This window comes from Pangasianodon hypophthalmus, chromosome 5 (genome assembly GCF_027358585.1).
Source record: "Pangasianodon hypophthalmus isolate fPanHyp1 chromosome 5, fPanHyp1.pri, whole genome shotgun sequence".
In the NCBI taxonomy this organism is placed as follows: Eukaryota; Metazoa; Chordata; class Actinopteri; order Siluriformes; family Pangasiidae; genus Pangasianodon; species Pangasianodon hypophthalmus.
Window position 1 is genome coordinate 12,277,110 of NC_069714.1, and position 19,380 is coordinate 12,296,489.

The following is a 19,380-nucleotide window of genomic DNA, read 5'->3' on the forward strand; positions in this document are numbered from 1 at the left end:
TTCATCCTGATCAATGTTGCGGGAGATCCAGAGCCTATTCTGGGAACACTGAGGGAACAGTTCATCGCATGGTATCACACACACACACACACACCCCTATTGGTATGTTTTGGAAGGTTGGAGGAAACCAGAGCACCCAGAGGAAACACACACAGACATGGGGAGAACGTGCATAAACTCCGTACTGACAGTAACCCGAGCTCAGGATCAAACCCGGGACCCTGGACCCATGAAGCAGCAACACTACGCACTATAATGACATACTTGTAATGATGTATCTGCGATGACATCTGCAAAGACATATCTGTGATGACGGTTCTAAAATAACAGTTCTCTGATGATGTATCTGCGATTCATGTGTGTGTTTCATGCGTCTGAAGTACTGTGAAGTACTAGTACAAGCTTGCTAGCGTGACTCAGCTGTTTGGGAGCTCCATGCTTTAGAGTATTTTTCTATTATCTTGTTTCAGTAATGTTTTTGTGACACTGAAGATGTGTTTCTAGATTGTGTTCTACTGAAACACAAAGGAGAATGAGAAACACAGGAAGCACAGCTGTAATGGTTAATCTGAAGCTGGTGTTTGGACAGGAGAAGTAGGAGAAGTAGAAGTAGAAGTAGCAGTAGCAGTAGTAGCAGTGTTGGAGGTATATGGATAGATGGGATGGTTGTCCCAGCTGGCCCACACTGGGCGCGCGCCGCCCTCTTTTGTAGCACGGCCCTGGTGACGTCACCGGCGGAGAGTGTCGCGCGCAGGGAGCGAGCTGCTGCCTGCCTGCTTGCTTGGGCCCGCACACAAACACACACACACACACACACACGTACACTGACAAACCTGTGAGAAACTGACACAAACCGGACTGACGCTCCATTCCCAGGCCACACACAGGGCTGTTTGGTGTCTTGAGTGCTTTTCCCGTCGCCTGTGAACGCGACCTGGCAGGAGTTGCTCCACGGTAAGCGCAGGCGGAATCTGAACTGTAGTTTCAGGGCTTTGCTAAAGTTGGCTGTGCTGCTTGTAGAGGCGAGCCGTGGCAAATATGGAGCTTCTTGTCATCTGCTTCAGTGTGTTTGGTCAAGTGAAAGGAAGGTACGCGATATTTCGAGCACAAATCCTCCGAAATAGCCGCCGAGTTGTTTACAGATAATGACTTGGAGTCAGGTTTGGGCTTTTTTTGTGCTGAATTAGCTCTTCACAATAGGACGCCTTTCATACAGCGCGTAGAAATGTGGCGTTTAGAAACGCTTATCTACTGTAAAGTCACTTGAATGGTGTAGTGGGTTTTCTTGTGTATGGTAGCAAATCGTCCACTTGTGTGTCGCTCTTATTGTTTACACACACATTAGATCAGAAATCAGATGATTGTTGGCTGAGCGACCAGTAGCCTTTTGTCACACGCGCTGATTGCTCTGCGCCAGTTTCCCTGTGTGTGTGTGTGTGTGTGTGTGTGTGTGAACACGACGGATAAAAACGCTTTCCAGCTGCACACACACTCTCTCTGTAGCTTAACTCTTAACTCTTTGCACTCTTATTATTCTTCGTGGAATAATGAAGTGAAGTATCCGAGATCTCTGTCTGTGCCACATTCATCTCCTCACACAGCAGCTTACTGCATGTGGCAGTGTGGAGAGATTTCCCTCAATATAACTGTCTATTAACCAGCTGTTCTTCCTCAAAAGTACCTGAAACTCCAGCATTACAGATATCAAAGAGTTTCAGTGATATTATACACGGATTGAGCCATTTCCCAGGCTGAATCTTCAAGTCTGATGTGTTGTGTAGATGTATGTGAGGTGATTTTTCCTCCTGTCTGCATTAAACTGTTGATTCTGAAGCTTTAGTGTCATTTGAACACTTCTGTGGATCAGTGTTTATGATCTGCAACTCATTTCTAAACCCTGTTTATATTTATGATATGTGTATATATGCATATTTATGTATACACACACGGTACACACACACGGTGTCCCTAAATGTGTCCATACATAGGGAACTGTGTATGCCAGCAGCTTGTCGGTTGAGCCGTCGTCACTGAATGTTCGTGGACGTCCACTTCTCAGTTGGTCCGCAACACTTCCAGTCTTTTTGAATTTGTTAATAAGTTTGGCAACAGTGTTGTGTGTGTGAGGTGCTTCCCATATTTCCTGTTAAAGTCCATCGCAAAGTTGCGACAGCTTCCTGATCCAGCCATGAGAATGTTTTCAATACGTTCTTCTTTCGTCAAAGGTATTTTTAAAGGCTATATGAAAAAAATATATAATGTAAACTAAAATATATATATAAACTAAGGATCAAAAATTTGGGAAGACATTTTGCTAAAAAGTGTTAATTTCCCCTATGTGTGGAGACTTCTGGGACACTCTGTATGTTTGTGTGTGTATGTATGTTATATATATATATATATATATATATATATATATATATATATATATATATATATATATATATGAGAGAGAGAGAGAGAGAGAGAGAGAGAGTCAGAGTTTCCGTTAAGAAATTTTGGTGCCGGCCAATGTGTCCGGAATGATAAAGTTTACCGGACAAACTGGAAAAAATTTGTTCATCTTGTTTCCGTGTTTATTTTGCACGGTAACGTTTTGGACTATGCATAGTATATGCGATACAACAATAACAAACCATGAATATTGAAACTGTTCTTTCGTCCTGATCTTACAGAGTGTGAGCAGTACATTTTTTTTTCCTCCCCATCGACAGTCTCATATCTTAGCCTTGGAAATTTCTCTTTCCATTTGGGTCTAAATGGCCGAGATTTCTGCTTCTTTGCAGGTGAAGCGACGCTATCAGATGGCTCAGGGACTACATCGTGCTCCTCATCCTGCCGTTTACCAACTGGCCGGTTAGGATATCGAAAATGATGAAGAGTTGTTTTCTTAGACATATTTCGGTGTTGCTCTGTTGCATGCTAGCTTGTCTTGTAATGTTTTAGCTATGTACCACGCACGCACACATGCAAACTACGTAAGTATCAATGATGTAATAGCGAGCCAATCAGAGTACATGTTACAGGAGAAACGTGAAAAAAAACTGTGCAGTCAGAGACCTTATTTAGGTGTGAAATTGTGAATGTACTTTGTGTAATGTATGCCTGCTTCGTGTTAATATTTTTACCGGACATTATGTCTGACAATTTTTGATTTTGTCAGACGCTGGGAATGTTTAACAGCCAAAAACCAGTATTTACCGGCTAACGGAAACTCTGATTGATTGATATATATATATATATATATATAGATCAGACAAAACAGATCTTATGTGAAATGAAATTATATATATATATATATATATATATATATATATATATATATATATATATATATATATATATATATATATAATTTCATTTCACATAAGATCTGTTTTGTTTTTAAAGGTGTCCATTGATCCCAAAACCACTCAGCTTGCATTCACACTGCTAGGAAACATGGCCCAAATCAAATTTTCCTGATGTTTAACAGATGTCTTTTTTTTTTTTTTTCATGTCAGTGTGAACAGCAAAAATCACACTGAATCTGGTATTTTCTCATCTCATTTAGGCTCCGCATATCTTTTATTTGTAGTACTGAAATCTCGTACAGATCTGATATTATATGATGCAGCTCAGATCAGATTTCAAGTGCCTTTTTAATAAACTCCATCGTCATGATTTTGCGCTGCCAAGAATTAATCTCAGATGAAGCCTCATTTTTGGACATCGGAACTCCCATCAGACTGGCCTTGCATGTGAAATTTTTACATAACTGGTTGTGTGTTGCATTAAACCAACTTTCATGCAACTTAAACAGTGTTCCAATATTATCGAATGTAACTGATGCACAGAAAACAAGCAACTTCAGGGGATGATGAAATCATAAATTCATTAGCTTCTCCACTGGGCAAGTGAAATGCTCTAGTGTGCTTGCCCAATCTTATCCCTTGCTTGTCTGGAAACCTAGCCAATTAGGCTGCCAAGTGGTTGCCAAAGTAATTTAATAACCTATAGTGAGATTGTAAGCAAAGTGCGTGCATTAATACAATCCAACGTTTTGGCTGGATGTGATGTTCTGTCTTCACATTGTAAAACTTTTTGTTCACGTTTGGTCTAGTGACTCCATTTTCATTACTTTCATGAATTCTCATGTCTGATTCTGAAATAATCATTTGTCATCCATGAAAGGTAATTAATCCACCTAGTGAAACCCATCACCCAGATCACACCTCGACTGATGTGTGTAGTGCAGCAGGCTTCAGGAATCAGAACGAGTAGCGCAATCTATAGTTACAGCATCGAGCTGTTGCACCGCTGTGAAGCGCATTACATTTAAACATAGCAGATTGCTTTTGCGAAAGTAAACAAAAAAGTTGACCCTGATATCTTCAAGGTCATGTGATTAATGCTAGCCTAAAAATCTGTTTGAGCACTTAGGATTACACTGTATATGTAGCTTTTTTGTGTAGGTTTATGCAGTTGATGACTTAATATATGGTTAATAATGCAGGCAACTAGTTAACAAATGACTCTAGACACTATTTTGCACTGAGTTGCTTCCCTGCTACTTTGGATGCCTTCTTTTTCTCTCTCTTCCTCCCTTCACTAAGCACACTCTCAGACCTCCTTGCATTATAGTAATTGAATTGTAAAACAGTTAGGATATCACCTGCTAGACTTATGTGCTGTTAGTGAATCGAATAGTGCACCACTTTGAAGGCAGTAATCCTGTATTCATAGGTTTATAAGGAAGCTTAATTGGAGAGTTGGTAGAGCTAACCTGCTTATCTGTTTCAATGCTCTTGCAAGAATCCTCTGGTTTTGTGGTAAGGGAGTTGCCTGAGCTGTGTTCATTTAAAGTTCAACATACTGTATGGTTTTATGGATCATTTAAGGGAAAATGATCGTCTTGTTGATGCATCATTCAGCAGTATAGAGTGGATTTGTATGCATCACAGTTTTACACATTTTTCAGGTGTCAGTTACGTTAGCTGTTCTTGCACAATCACTTTCTGTACAAACTCAGGACCATGAGTTACAGCAGCAGTACAACAATACACTGATTAATGCTCATGAGGTTTCCAATACTCCCCTTAAAGGGAACAAATATCTATCACGCTGCTAGGGGCCGTTGCACAATGCTTCTGTCAAAACATCACTGAACTGGAATAATTTGTCTCTCTAAACTCCTAGTAAATAGTGTTGTGACATTGAGCCAGTAGGTATAAAGATGCTCAGAGTAAAAGGGTATTAAGTGCCCACAATTCCTGTACATTGCACAGGAACGGTGTACAAAAAGTTATTTTATGTTAAGAGTAGATTATGCTCATTTTTTTTTAAATCACAGAATTAACTGGTGAGCAAAAATCAGGCAATACTATTAGAAACACTGCAGTAACTGCTGACTGAGGCACAGCAGTCATGTGCTCACCTGGCTGCTCTGTTCATTTGCTCTGAAAAAGTACGACTATAATATGATATGTGGATTGTAAATATGAACAGACACACATCTTGGTTATAAAATGCTTCTGTTCTTACTCAGCATTTACTCACATGCTAACCCCATAACATAAAGTATTATTGGCTTAGCTGTTAGAGCAGTAACAGCTCAGCTGGAGTGACAGATCAGTTTCAGCTCACCAGTTCACCTCTGACTGTGGCAAAACCAGCATCCATATCAATCTGTGTATGGGGTTTAATACAGTCAGTTGTTGTACGTGGAAATAAGGCTTCATGTGTAAACTGTAATGAATTTCCTGGTTACACAATTGCACTTTTTGGCCATATAGTACACAGTTATAGGAGGGAATTATTTATAATTGCACTATCCGGTGTCACCCAGATGAGGATGGGTTCCCTTTCGAGTCTCTTTCCTCTCAAGTTTTTCTTCCTCATTTCGTCTCAGGGACTTTTTCCTTACCACCGTCACCTCTGGCTTGCTCATTAGGGATAAATTCATAAATTTAAAGTTTATATCCTGAATTTATATATTTCTGTTAAGCTGCTTTGTGACAGTGTCCATTGTTATAAGCGCTATACAAATAAAATTGAATCGAATGGAAATAACAGACTTTTTCACTTGTTTGTGGCTCTTTGTGATTTTTCTTATATCCTATGATCTGTATCAAGTGTTTTGATAGCACTTGTCCTCTCATCATCATTATTATTATTGTAGATGTGCTTTGCATGTGCACTATTGGCTGGTACTATGGAAATGGGTGCAGCTGTTGTACTTCATGCTTAACATACAAGTGCAACAGTTGCTCTGAAAACTATTACAGTGCATTTTTATTCTGAGCTTTTAACTTCTTTTTTTTTTCCATTTTTATGTAGACTTCTGAGACTATTTTTGAGAGTAATTGCTCTCTTTATTTTCTCTGTATCAGGTGAACAGGGTTTTATTAAATCGTCATTCTTTTAAACTACACCAGCTACTGACAGTATCCAGTCTGTTTGCTGTGAAATGTCAGATAAGATGAATTTAATGCATCTGACTGACATCTTACCACTAGACGTTCTGATAAATTGCAAAAAAAAAAAAAACTCTTAAAACCTCTTCACAGAACTGACAAGAGCAAGTTTTACTAAGGAATTACTAAGGAAGTTTAGATTAGAGTTGTGGTTGACTGCATTGCTATGGATGACGGAATGGATCACGAATGAATGAATATCGACAGTGACTGGCTGATGCAGGTAGCTGCCTGCAATTCCTAAGTGAAATTCCAATGGCTTAAAAAAAGAAAAAGAAAATGAAAGTGTTGCTGATTTCATCAAAGTTAACAGAAGGTGAGGTGACTGGAATTACAACTCCACAATTGTTGGCATAGTTCCACATCATACCAAAACTCAACTGTGCTGTTAATCAGCAAAAGCAGCCTTTTAGGATTGTTTACCATTCAGGTTTAAGTATGTTTTATAATAACGTAATAAGATTTCCAGGCATCTGTCTGTTAAGCAATGTTGTGGGAGGATGCCTGTAGTAATTATGATTGATTCACACAGGTTAAGCAGTGTGTGTGTGTGTGTGTGTGTGTGTGTGTGTGTGTGTGTGTGTGTGTGTGTGTGTATGTGTATGTATATATACATCATATTAATACAAACTCTGTACTGATGACAGCAAATGAAATTAAAATGCTTAAATGACATAATAACAAGAAGTTTAGCCGACAGCACTGACTGAATGAGTCAGCTGTTATTTCCTCATTGATGTTAGTGCCACGATTAGGACAGACACAGATGTGGATGATGCTGATAATCAAAGTGAGAACTTGTATCCTATTGTAAAAATTTGAATTCTTTAGTATTTGGCAGTAACGTTGTTTTTTTTTTTTTTTTTTCCCATATGTGAATTTGGTTATAAGTGTAGACACAGGTGTCACATTTTTCACTGAAATTGGAATGAGATCTTTAGATTAAATTTTCTCCATTTTTAATTTCCATGGTAACCAGATAATAAAATGCTAAAACTTTACTTTAGGGCTGCACAATATATTGAAATTATTGAAATATCGCGAATGTAAATATCGTGATATACATTTCTCAAGGGCTTGCGATAATGGAGTGATTTTAACACTTCAGAAAGTTTTAAGGCGATGCAGAGAATGCTTTCTTTTCCTCAAAAGAACATGAAACATGTATGTTAGTTATTTCATTTTCAGTTTTTAAATATATAAATATATATAAAAATATAATTTATATTGATTTTACATACTTATGGCATTATCATAGCGCATATCGTATATCTTACTTAACAAGTTATCGCATATCGCATTTTTCTTCAATATTGTGCAGCGCTACTTTACTTGTGATTAAGAGATGTGTAAATAAAGCATCATTTTCAGTTCAGAAAAGCCTGCAGTTTTTGTAATTATATAGAAAATGTCAAAAATTGACGTGACATGAAGAATTTTTCCAGGCTGAGATATCTGAGGTTATTTCTACAGATCCTCTTACAGTAGGGAAAAGATAGCTTTAATGTTTCCAGGCACATGAGTGCTCAGTGTGTAAAATGACTGACAGGGCAGAATCAAACAGGAGATCCCCAGCTCCATATGTAAAATTAATCCAGTGCGAATAGGGCTTTAGTGATTTAGGAGTCTCTGACCTGGTCTTAGGACCTGCTTTTAGCGCTAAAATGCGTTGTGAATTACTCTTAGACACAAAATTAGGAGTTTTAGTTTTAGGATTAACATACAATTTTTAAAAAACATCTTCCTTCTTTCTAAAGTCATTTAGACCAGTTAGGACCCAATGGGCTGCTTACGGCTATGACGCATTCCTGTTTTGAAATCGTGAGGTTCTCACATTTCCAATACCATTGTTTACTTCTATCAGTATTGTTTTGTTTCTTCGTAACACGATCAGAATTAGTGTCTGCCATAAGGTATTTAAGAATGAATGGTTTTAAAAACAACTGAAGAAATACAATGACTGTGTTCTCCTTCTCTGTACAGCGTCTTTGAAATGTAGGAGCTTTAAGCTTCTTCAACTTGGCTAGCATACATTAGCAATATTTACATTTATAGTGAATTATCGTAGTAAAAAAAAAAGAAATGATAGACAGACAGATGTGATAAATTGTCAAAGAAAATCACATGTAACGTGTCTAGAAACTAATATCATGGGCAGTATCCAGTTTCAGCTGAAACATCCCATTAGCAGTAGCCTGAGCTACTCTGCAGTGAGCTGTGTTAGCTTGTGTGTTAATAGGTGTTTTCTTACCTTCACAGTTGTGTATTTATGATGAAACATACTGTTTGAAGCCTTTCTCCATCCTGATGATAAATACTGCAGTTGGCAGTGGTGGCTGAACGGTTAAGGCTCTGGGTTACTGATCGGAAGGTCGGGGGTTCAGTCCCCAGCACTGTCAAGCTGCTGCTGTTGGGCCCTTAACCACATCTGCTCCAGGGGCGCTGTATCACGGCTGACCCTGTGCTCTGACCCCCGCTTCAAGCAAGCTGGAAAACTGCATTTCATTGGCTCTGTACTTTTACTCTGCACAATGACAAAGTTGAATCTAATCTAAATCTAATCTAAAAGTTAGTGAATGAACCAGAAACACAGGAAGCGTGGAGAATATTATGCAGAAGTGTTCGTGCAAATAGCCCATTCTGCTACTCCTGTCTAATATAAATAAAAAGAGAATCAAGAGAATCATCATTTTGTTCCATATTGAAAATATGATTATGCATCACAATTATTCAGTTTATTTAGGAATAATATTGCAGTAATATTTGGTATCCTTTAAATAAGCATCAGAGATATCACTGTACATGATTATGTTGTTATTTTATTTGCATAAATCCGTGAATCAGAATGAGGCTTATCCATAGTCACGTTAGTAAAATGAATCTTTTGCATACAGATAGACGTTAGATGGAGGAATAGATAGATGGATAGTTAGATTTGCATATAAACCAGAATCTCACAGCTGGTCTAAATTGCAACCATGCTGTTAAATGGCTTTGTACGCTCGTGTCCAGAACCTTTGAGTACCAGTCACTGAGTTTCAGACAAAGAGCCGCTCAGTGTTTTCACTTGCTTTGTGTGGGGTTCACCACTCCCCAGCCGATCTCCTGAACTGTCTGCATTGTTTGGACTGGTTCAGCCCCACCCATGATATACAAGGTTAATAATTCTGAGGACAGGCACATTAACCGTGATCCTGAATAAAAACAGCCTGACACAAACGGTTGCCTGAGATTCTGTCTGCTTTCACACCACTTATGTTTATTGAGTGGTTTGGATTTGAGTAAGAGGATGGACAGTTAAAACCAAGAAATACTCAACTTGGGTAAAAATTGTTGAATTAGCATGCTGCTTTAGACATGATTCGTATAAAATTATAGAGCGGGTCTGCTGATAAGCGTATCCAACTGTGAAATTTGCAAGGCTAGTGTTTTGCGTGTCTCGCAGCTAGCTTACTCAAATCTCTCCATGACGAGATCCCTCAGCACCATGACCTAAATATACTTTAACGTCTCTATAAATGGGCTTAATTACAGTTTTCATAGACTTGGCCATGTCTTACAAGAACACAGCCAAACCCTAGATAGTTTGTGGTTCGGATTTTTTGTAAATATATTGATGTATTACATGTTAGCAGTTAAATGTGCTTTTACATTGCTGCATGGAGGACTGCTAAACAAATACAACTGGTAAATACACATATGCAGATTCTGAGCATTTTTTTTATTTAATACATAAAATAACACGAAAAATGTAGATACAGACTTTTGACTGTAGTTGACCATGAGTGATTGTATGGAACAGGATTAACTGAATGTCATCACGACTCCTTTGAAATGACATATACAGGATGGTGTAGTGGAGTGTACTGTATTTGAAACACATCAGATATTTCTGGTTTGAAGTGGAAAATTGCTTAATCTTACTCCCTAACTTGCCTGTGCACAATAAATTGTAATCTTTCCCAAAGTAGATGGCTTCATTAGAGTAAGAAGGCCCAGAATGCTAGCCGATTCATAAACCGTTCCATCTAATACATCACACAAATGATGACGGGTCAGGGTATGATTATTTTGACCTTAATCCTTAAGCAGGAGTTAGACATGCCGCTGACTCATCATATTTCTAGTGAGGACTGAAATTCAGGTTGGAGGAAATGTCTGAACAGAATAATTTTCCACTTCAGCATGCTCTTGGTGCTATAGCAGTTTATGGAAAGCACAGTGTCGTTGTTTTCTACGTGGGCACTTATTTTCCAGGTAGCACTCAACGACTCATTGCCTGATTTGTGAGCCAGATTTACCCATGATGTTACTAGTATTGTTCTTGTGTTGTGAGTAATTGTGCAAATAATTGTCCCTCTGTTCCTGAACCTGTGCATGTGTGCCTGGAAATGGTTGTCTTTATTCGCAGTGCTTTGCTGGTCATCCACATCAGCAGAAACTAAGTTACTTGTGAATTCTTGTAGAAAGGCCTACAGAATGGCACTTTCTAAGATATATTAACTGAAATGTTTTTCCAGTCTTTTTAAATGAATTTTTCTCAGTGCTGTTAAAGTGGACCTGAAAGGGAACTATTTGTAAATAACGTCACTGCTTTTGGTGTTCACAATACAAATGGATTCTCAAGTTCTCTTTCTGGACATTTTACCATTGATGAGCTCTCAGACCACTTGTTGCTCACACCATGACTTAGGGTTAATGAATTATGGATCAGTGAATTATGGATCATGTCATGTTGATGAAAAATAGAGCGTGCCAAAAACAGAATTGAAGTGAAATACTGGACGTTTCTGGAAAAAGAAAAAACGCTCGTACTTCATGTCATAGGCCTACTTGTGCCACTTCATGTGATTGTATGTTGCGTGAATTCGTATTTGTCACTGGGGTGGAAATCTCTAGAGAAATTACAGTTCAGCTGGATTTCCGTGTAGTGTGCCATGATTCTTTAAGTATCCATTCATAATCTATATTCTCTATTGACCCTGTTAAGGTCCACATTTCAGTATTTACCGTTTTTTAATCATCTAACTGAAGTTCATGGAGTCATTTTTCTTAACCTTTGTGTACAAATAATTTTATTTGATGGGAAGAAAAGTACTCTTACTGTAATTTATGACATACTTTATTTTCACGTTTGAGTATGTATGAAATTTCTAAATGATTTGAAAAAATGAGCAAAACAGGTGTCCAAACAATGCTAATATAGCAGTAGTAATAGTAGTGTAATGAGTGTATGTAGTATTATAAAAGGCAGTTTGGGATACTAATAGTGCTGTAGTATTAGAGGTAGTGTATAAGAAGCCATATGGGATTCAGTTGTGTGAATTATTCCAATTAAACAGCGGATTATTGCACCTTAAATTGTTAAATGTAATTTTCTCTTTTTTTAACTCCTACTTCAGCTCCTCTACAGCTACACACCCTCATACACATCCCCTGCCATGTGTTTTTGGGGGAACAGTGTTTTCTTAAGCCGTGTTTTAACAGTATGTGGTGAGTGGAGCTCTCATACTACAGAAAACACCAGACAGTTACATTTCGTTTACCATGTAGAGTGAGCTGGTCGTTAATTCATTCAGCTGTTATAAACACCTTAAAAGGGCTTATTATAGGGCAATTAAGGGTCTTTCACAGGCTTGCACCCTCTCTTAACTGCATGGCTGGTTTTGAATTTCCTCTCTGAAATGGCTGGTGGATTTGGACTGTGTGGCGTGAGTCAGGGGGATGAAATTCAACACCAGCCCATAGAGATCCAGAGCCGGCCCAGCAGTAGGAGCTCTGTCTTTCTGCTCCATATCCCCTGCTGATTGTATACCACATAACAAACAAACAAAAAAAACAGCTAGATTCATACAAATATGGTGCCCTTTCCCTTAACTTAATCCATGCATCCAGCCTAACTCTGTAGATATCTGTGTATGTGTGCACAGGCATGAGAGGCAGAGCTTGTGAGTGGGCTTGTGTTTAGCTCTTTATGGGGACCAAGTGTCTCCATAATTTCCATGGAGATGCTTGTCTGCTCTCCTGGAAAATACTTTTATACAAATATATCCAGGTTTTATTTGGGAAAACTGAAAGAGCAAAAATGTTACTTTTAGGATGCACAAGTTATTTTTAGTTTTCAATCTAGATGTAAGCAGTGCATTATTGCAGACGCAGTGCTACAGTAATACACAAAGTCAGAGGATATCCCCCACAAGAGAGAGGGATTCTGAGTTGCATGAACAACGTACAGCCAGCATGCGAGCTAAAGGTCAACTGCCAATGTGCTGTCAACCTGGAGGAAAAGGGAAAACATTGAGCTTGAGGGTTTTAAGAGCTGAAGGGTAAGGGAAGAATTGGGAAATGGAGAGAAAGATCCAAACTAACAAGCAATTATTTGCGTGTGCAATGGGATAAATTGCACGTGCAAGTACCGGGTGTGTCGCAGATGATTTACAAAGAACAATTGTGAGAATTACGTAACTTGCAAAGTAGGAGAGGAAACAATATGTAAATTAGGTTTTTGTGTATGTTACTGGTTCTGTGTTGATGTCTGATGGGCACACTCCTCTATAGACACTGGGCCAAATTTATCAAGCCGGATATGAATAGATATATTTGTAAATCATTCGTCTGAGCATTTGCATAAGAAATTTGGTGTTCATGAGCATCACATAATTTCGTTTGTATCCTGCTCATGCTCCTGAGTGTGTGTAAATTTACACATAAGAAGACTAACTAATGTAAACCTCGACTTGATCAAGTTCAAATCATATAATTTGCATTGAGTACTGTACTGTTATATATGGCTTGTACCGCCAAGTTTAAATTGCTTATTTATTTATATTTACAGCATTGAGCAGATGCCTTTATATTTATATTGGCATGTCTATCAAAAACACATCCTCATTCTAGTTCTCTAGGTCAGGGACTTAGAGTACCATTTGAAGAAAATTTTGTGAAACCCATTCATTTTATATTATTGGTGTTAATTTAAAAAAAAAAAAAAAAGAATGCAAACCAACACACACCCATAAAATTAATCTTTTGATTATGGCAAAAGAAATGTCACCGATCTGTCTGCACATAGCTGCAAGCCGTAAACAGATGCTGGCATTGTAATTCGGTTTGCCGTGATATGTTTTGTGACTGTGCCATGACTGTGCAACACTTAAGACCCAGCACGTCGGCTGAGACAGTTAAACCAATGTAAAAATAGCAGTTTCCCTGTGTAACCTACATGATGAGCACCTCGGTACAGAGTAGATCTTTTTTTCTCTTCCATTTTCATGTCCCTTTTTGATTTTCTCCTCACTTAATTCACACCTAATTCACCTTTTCTGTAATTTCTCCCTAGTTGTTGACCTTTTCGGTGTTAAATATTTTTTTTATTGGCATAGAAGTAAGCCAAAACAACTTCCACTTCTGCCTTTCTGCCTTTTCTTTCATTGTTTAGCACCGTTTCTTGTCTCCAGCCCTCTGTGTGCTTGACCTTTTATGGAGTTTTGTGAGCATCTCTAAATGTGAATGAGCTGTGTTGGGAACAAGCTTCGCACTTGGGATCAACATAAACATGCGAATATGCAGAAAGCATTTATATCAGCATTTCCTAAACCTTTGTAAATCCAGCAAAAAAAAAAATTAGTACAGTATTTATTTATTTATTACAGTATTAATGTGTGTATTTACACACAACTTTACTAAAAGATTGTTAAGTGAGGTCCACTGTTACAAGTTTTCATGTTTTTATATATGCAAACTTTTAGCAAATCAGTGCCTGAGAAGAGAGGAAAAGGAAAAGTAAGATGAGGTTGAAACAATGAACATTCCCTGCTACTATCGTCAGTCAGCTCTGTTGGAAGCCCGAATGGCGTTTTGTTTGATCAGGGGGTTCATTCACTGTAGAGTTTGTGGCGCAGATAATTTTGTTTAGAGTCCAGGTTTTCTGCTTGCTAGAGCCAAGTTATTACTAAGAAGACTGGAATAGTCTGGTGAACGTTTGACACCAATAAAATGCACCATTATTGTACTCCTTGAGTGAATTAATTCTAATCTCCTGCAGTTTCTCTCCAGGTTTCTTGCTCCTCTGAGTTCAGGCACAGGTAGGGAGTCGTACAGGAGGAAGTGGAGGCACCAATTAGGTGTGTTTGCACAGTGAGACTGAAACATAATATAATCTACCTGACTCCAGCCTTCTTTCCCTTTAAAATAACCTTTGAACATGGGCGAGGTTATGATTACAAGATTACCGTTGCCCTGCAACAGTTTCTAAGGAAACCACTTTGTTACACCTTTGGAGTAGTTTTTCAATGACACGATGCCATTGAAACTCACCTTTTCATGACCCTGAAGACATGTGACCAGCATATTTCTTATGTTCTTCCTCTTAGTTATCATATCCTCTATACATTTCTATCTCCCCTAGTGTCTTTATACTGCTGTCAGTGGGGTTTTTTTTATGGCCAGCCAGGTGTGTTATAATCTAGTGAATGTTATGATCTCATCGCAATGATTCAAAGATCTTGAGCTGCAGTGTGCTGAATAAGATTTGCTGGCTCAGACCTAGACAAGCTTAAGTACTACCAATTATCTGAGAAGAGTTGACTGTCAGCAACCAGCTAATGAGTATGTGCTTACTATTCTTCGCCTCTTATAAGTGCTCATAGGGAGCTGTTCGAAACAGTATGTGTGTTCTCCATATGGTAGAGTGTATTGTGCTATAACTCCCTGTATTTTCTGCATGGTGTGGCCTTCTCTCTCTCTCTCTCTCTCTTTCTCTGGTTAATATTAAGGTTACAGACCAGTACAGATCTATATATGTGTGAGTGGAAGTCACATTGATTCAGTGCAATTTTGATTTAAGATGGCACAACATGATTATTTTTTTAAATATAATTATGTTTTTATAATCACATTGTGTTTTTTTTTTTTTTTTTAACTGTGTGACCATCTTTTATTTTTAAAGCATAAAGTGAAATCCTGTACCTTGCCTCCAGCATCTTCAACACAACTGTGTAGCAGGGAGAACAGAAGACCATTTGTCCTCCAGCTCAGGATGGAAATGGCAATGTGATTTGTTGTATTTCTAAAATAATTTATCCTGCTATGACAGAGCTTGCACACAGCATGCCTCTTGTTCAGTTCCTTTTATTCTGCTAATTAAAAAAAATCTGCAGATGTTTCCACACAATCGCTTTAAAGTACGCACACAGCACACTTGCTAGCCTAAACTGCAACCCATTCCGCAACCCAAAATATTTTACCCAATAAAAATTTTTAAAAAATCTATTTTTCTGACATTTTATTGAATGTTTTGTGGTGTTTCATTTAAATTATGCCTTTAAAAAGCTGATTTTGGAGATCTGTGCATTAATGCAGAGAGAAAGTGAGAAGAGAGAATCGAGATTCATCTACAACTTTTTTTTTTTTTTTTTTTTTTTTTTTTTTTTTGTATGTTAAATTGAAAAAACTCATTGTGTGATGCTATTTTTAACGACCACTAAACACAATCTATGGTGCTGAGAGGTAAAAATAACTCAAAGAAAGTGAATATTTTCTGTGTGTGAGTACAGTTCATTAGTAAGGTAGATTAGTTAACTCTTGAATAACTGTCGTGAGATTGCTGACTATGTCTGCTATTTTCTGCCATAGACGTTTAGATCTGCCATCATATGAATAGCCAACATGGCATCCCCATATCAGAAAACGACAGAAGAGACCGAGGCAGAGATAAGTAAATAAGATTCATTTAGATCAATTCCCCAGATATCAATATCATACCATTATACACATGTTTCAGAGGGCATCTTGTTCTTGTCACTTTTAATTAAAACATGTAAATCCGTGTCATTCAATTTATTTTATTCATACATAGTAAGTGGTGAGTTATGGTCATGTTAGAGGTGTTAACAGGAACAGCTCCTGAAAGCATTATGTGACAAGGTTTTCATATTGCTCAGATGTTATTACAGACCCACACACACCAGCATACACCCTTTCTTTCCACATTACCATGTGAAGGACATCATATGCTGATGAAGCTGCCAGCGTGTGTTGGACCGGTGCCACGGCAGTCTTGCACGCCAAGGGTGTTTTAGCAGGTCTGCCTTGTGTTTATTAAGACAACCTTCACAGCTTTCATTCTCTTTTTTGCTTGGTGCCTTTATTTGGCTGGTGTGTGTTGTACAACAAGGATTAAGATATGCTATAATGTTTTCCCCAAAAATCTGCACGCATCATATCTCTTTAATGCTTGAAAAGCAATACAGACCTGCAGCACATTTCAGTGGGTGAATAAATACCATTGTGTTTGCCAAAGCTGTGAAGAAAAAAATCACCTCAGATGGCAATTATAGAATAGAGGCTAGACATGTAGGGATTGATCTCTCTGTATCTGTGTGTATTGGGAGTGGTTAAAATGCTGAGAACCTGAGGGCTGATGGAGTGGCGAGAACTCTTGCATTTCGTCTGTGTGAGTGACCTAACCTGAACCTGCTGTGCTGGGATCAGAGTCTTGGGCTTTTGCCAGCTCTGTCTGCTTATGCTAAGTGAGCCAGTGCTTAACAGCCACACGTATAAATCCATACACTCTCCTCTGTGTTTCCTTTTCGCCCTACTGTATACCTTCATGGCATTGAGACTGGAGTTAAAAGCAGTTACTGAAGCAGCTGCGGGGCATGATGATTACTGCTTTGCCCTGAGCCTCCACTTTTTTACTAGCACACTCAGCCTCACTCTTGCCTCTGCCACGCTGAAGCGCAGATCTCTTTGATGACTGCTGTAATACAGCCATTATTTGCACAGGAAGTGATATGCTCTCTGACCTCTCTATTTCCTGCACACGCATGTGTTTGTCCATTTGGTCAAATGTCACATTCCATGTGGATTTGGCAGCTAATGCACATATTGTTCCAGTGCGAGTCCTCTGTTTTCACTCCTTTTGCTTTTCCTGTTCATCTTCCCATCTGATCTTTTAGAACTGATTTGCCTACATAACCACATATTATTTATGTGGTTTAAGGATCTTTGTAGAATTAATCCCGAATGATTTTATACCAGAATATACATTATATGACCAAAAGTTTGTGGACACCTGACCATCACACCTGTATGTGGTTCTTCCCCAAACTGTTGCCACGAACGCTGAAAGCACACAATTGTCTACAATGTCTTTGTATGCTGTAGCATTGCAATTTCTCTTCAACAGAATTAAAGGGCCCAAACATGTTCCAGCATGGCACTGCCCCTGTGCACAAAGTGAGGTCCGTGAAGACATGATTTGCCAAGGTTAGAGTGGAAGAACTCGAGTGGTCTGCACAGAGCCCTGACCTCAACCCCACTGAACATCTTTGGGATGAACCTGAACACTAGATGCACCTCAGGCCACCTCACCTGACATCAGTGCCTGATCTCACTAATGCTCTTGTGGCTGAATGGACATGTCCGGACAGCCATGCTCTGAAATCTAGTGGAAAGCCTTCCCAGAAGAGTCAAGGTTATTATAATAGCAAAGGGGGACTAAATTTTGGAATGGGATGTTCATAAAGCACGTATAGGTGTGCTTTTGGCTATATAGTGTAGCTTAACCAATTTGCAATTTCAGTTTGCTACTGATTGAAATTATTGTGTGCCTTGAAGTCTACAGCAGATTCTTGTAGCATCTTGGAGGCCACATTAACTCACTCAGGACTCATCTGAGTGGAACAGTAATTACTGAGCTAACACACTTACCTCCTTCCCCATATTGGTCAGTGCAGTCTTGTGAGCAGTCGCATATTGAGCTTTCTTGCATTGCAGGTTTTATGGGGCAGTGGGGAAGAATGGACAGCTGCTTAACATAGCCAAGAGTCTGAAATGCTGAGGTGAGGTTGTAAGGAACAAACGCATACCAGTCTCTGAGCAGAACTGTTTGGGAAAAGTTCATAATGTTCATAAAGTTCATAAATTTCATTTGATTTATGTGAAATTTTTCAAGCCAGATCAGTTCCATTTAAGAAATAAGTAAAGGAGATTAGAGCAGTCAAAGAAGGTAGGGGCAACAAAGGGGACTCCAAGGTGTCCAATTCTCATAAATTCCACATATCCTCCTTTCTAGCTCTCACTGTGCTGCCATTGCTTAATAATGACATCATGTGCAGGAAGATAGAGATGGAAAACAAGATGGATACCAGCAAACCAGGGGATAGAATCCAGAATTTGATAGAGGAAAAATACACGATGATCGTGTGTGTGTGTGTTTTGGGGAGGGGTGTTAATAAGAGAAAAGAGAATGAGTGAGAACCTGTATGAGAGGGCAGAATAAGACTGAGAGAGGGGTTATAAAAATAGATATTATCTAGATGAAGTATATAGATGTGACAAGATGAAAGGAGTGCTTCTGCTGCCTCAGCAGAACTACAGTGCATTAACTCATTGGTGCAATCTGTGTGTTTGGACACGCTGCCAGACTGAACCCTGTAGGAGGTAAGAACACGGTCTGCTTTGGATGCCTGTCCTCTACAGCCTAATCCCCAGTTCAGTGTAGGGCTGTAACTAATTATAGTTATGTAGTTAAATAATATATTATCTATATTGTAAACTAAATATTATCTCAAATATTCAAAATGTAAGCAAGCACTGAGCAACACTCCCATTCTTAATAAATGAAGCTAATGAATGTGTAGCCATTTCCTTTCTCCTTTAAGAGACAGCTAAACAAACTGCTAATAAATGCATTACCTGTAGGCTAACTGGTTAATTAATTGGGTACAGTGGTGCCTCAGTGGCTCTGCTCTACTGATTGGAAGGTTGCGATTTCAAATACAGGCATCCAGCAAACTGCCATTTTGGGCCCATGGAGTAAGATTGTTAACCTTGATCCACTCAGCTCAGTCTGGCAGGTAGACAGACACACAACACTGCCCTCTCACACAGTGGAAGGTTGACTGATTTAATATCACAGTTA

General features: G+C 38.7%; 1 protein-coding gene across 1 annotated transcript in view; it reads left to right on the forward strand.

The window, feature by feature from the left end:
* Positions 1-711: 711 nt before the first annotated feature.
* The window catches only part of nck2a (NCK adaptor protein 2a), a 46,981-nt gene continuing 28,312 nt past the window's right edge, over positions 712-19,380 (forward strand). Inside the window, exon 1 of the mRNA XM_026912954.3 lies at positions 712-954. The gene's annotated coding sequence lies outside the window, so the exon portion shown is untranslated. The remainder of the gene's footprint in view (positions 955-19,380) is intronic.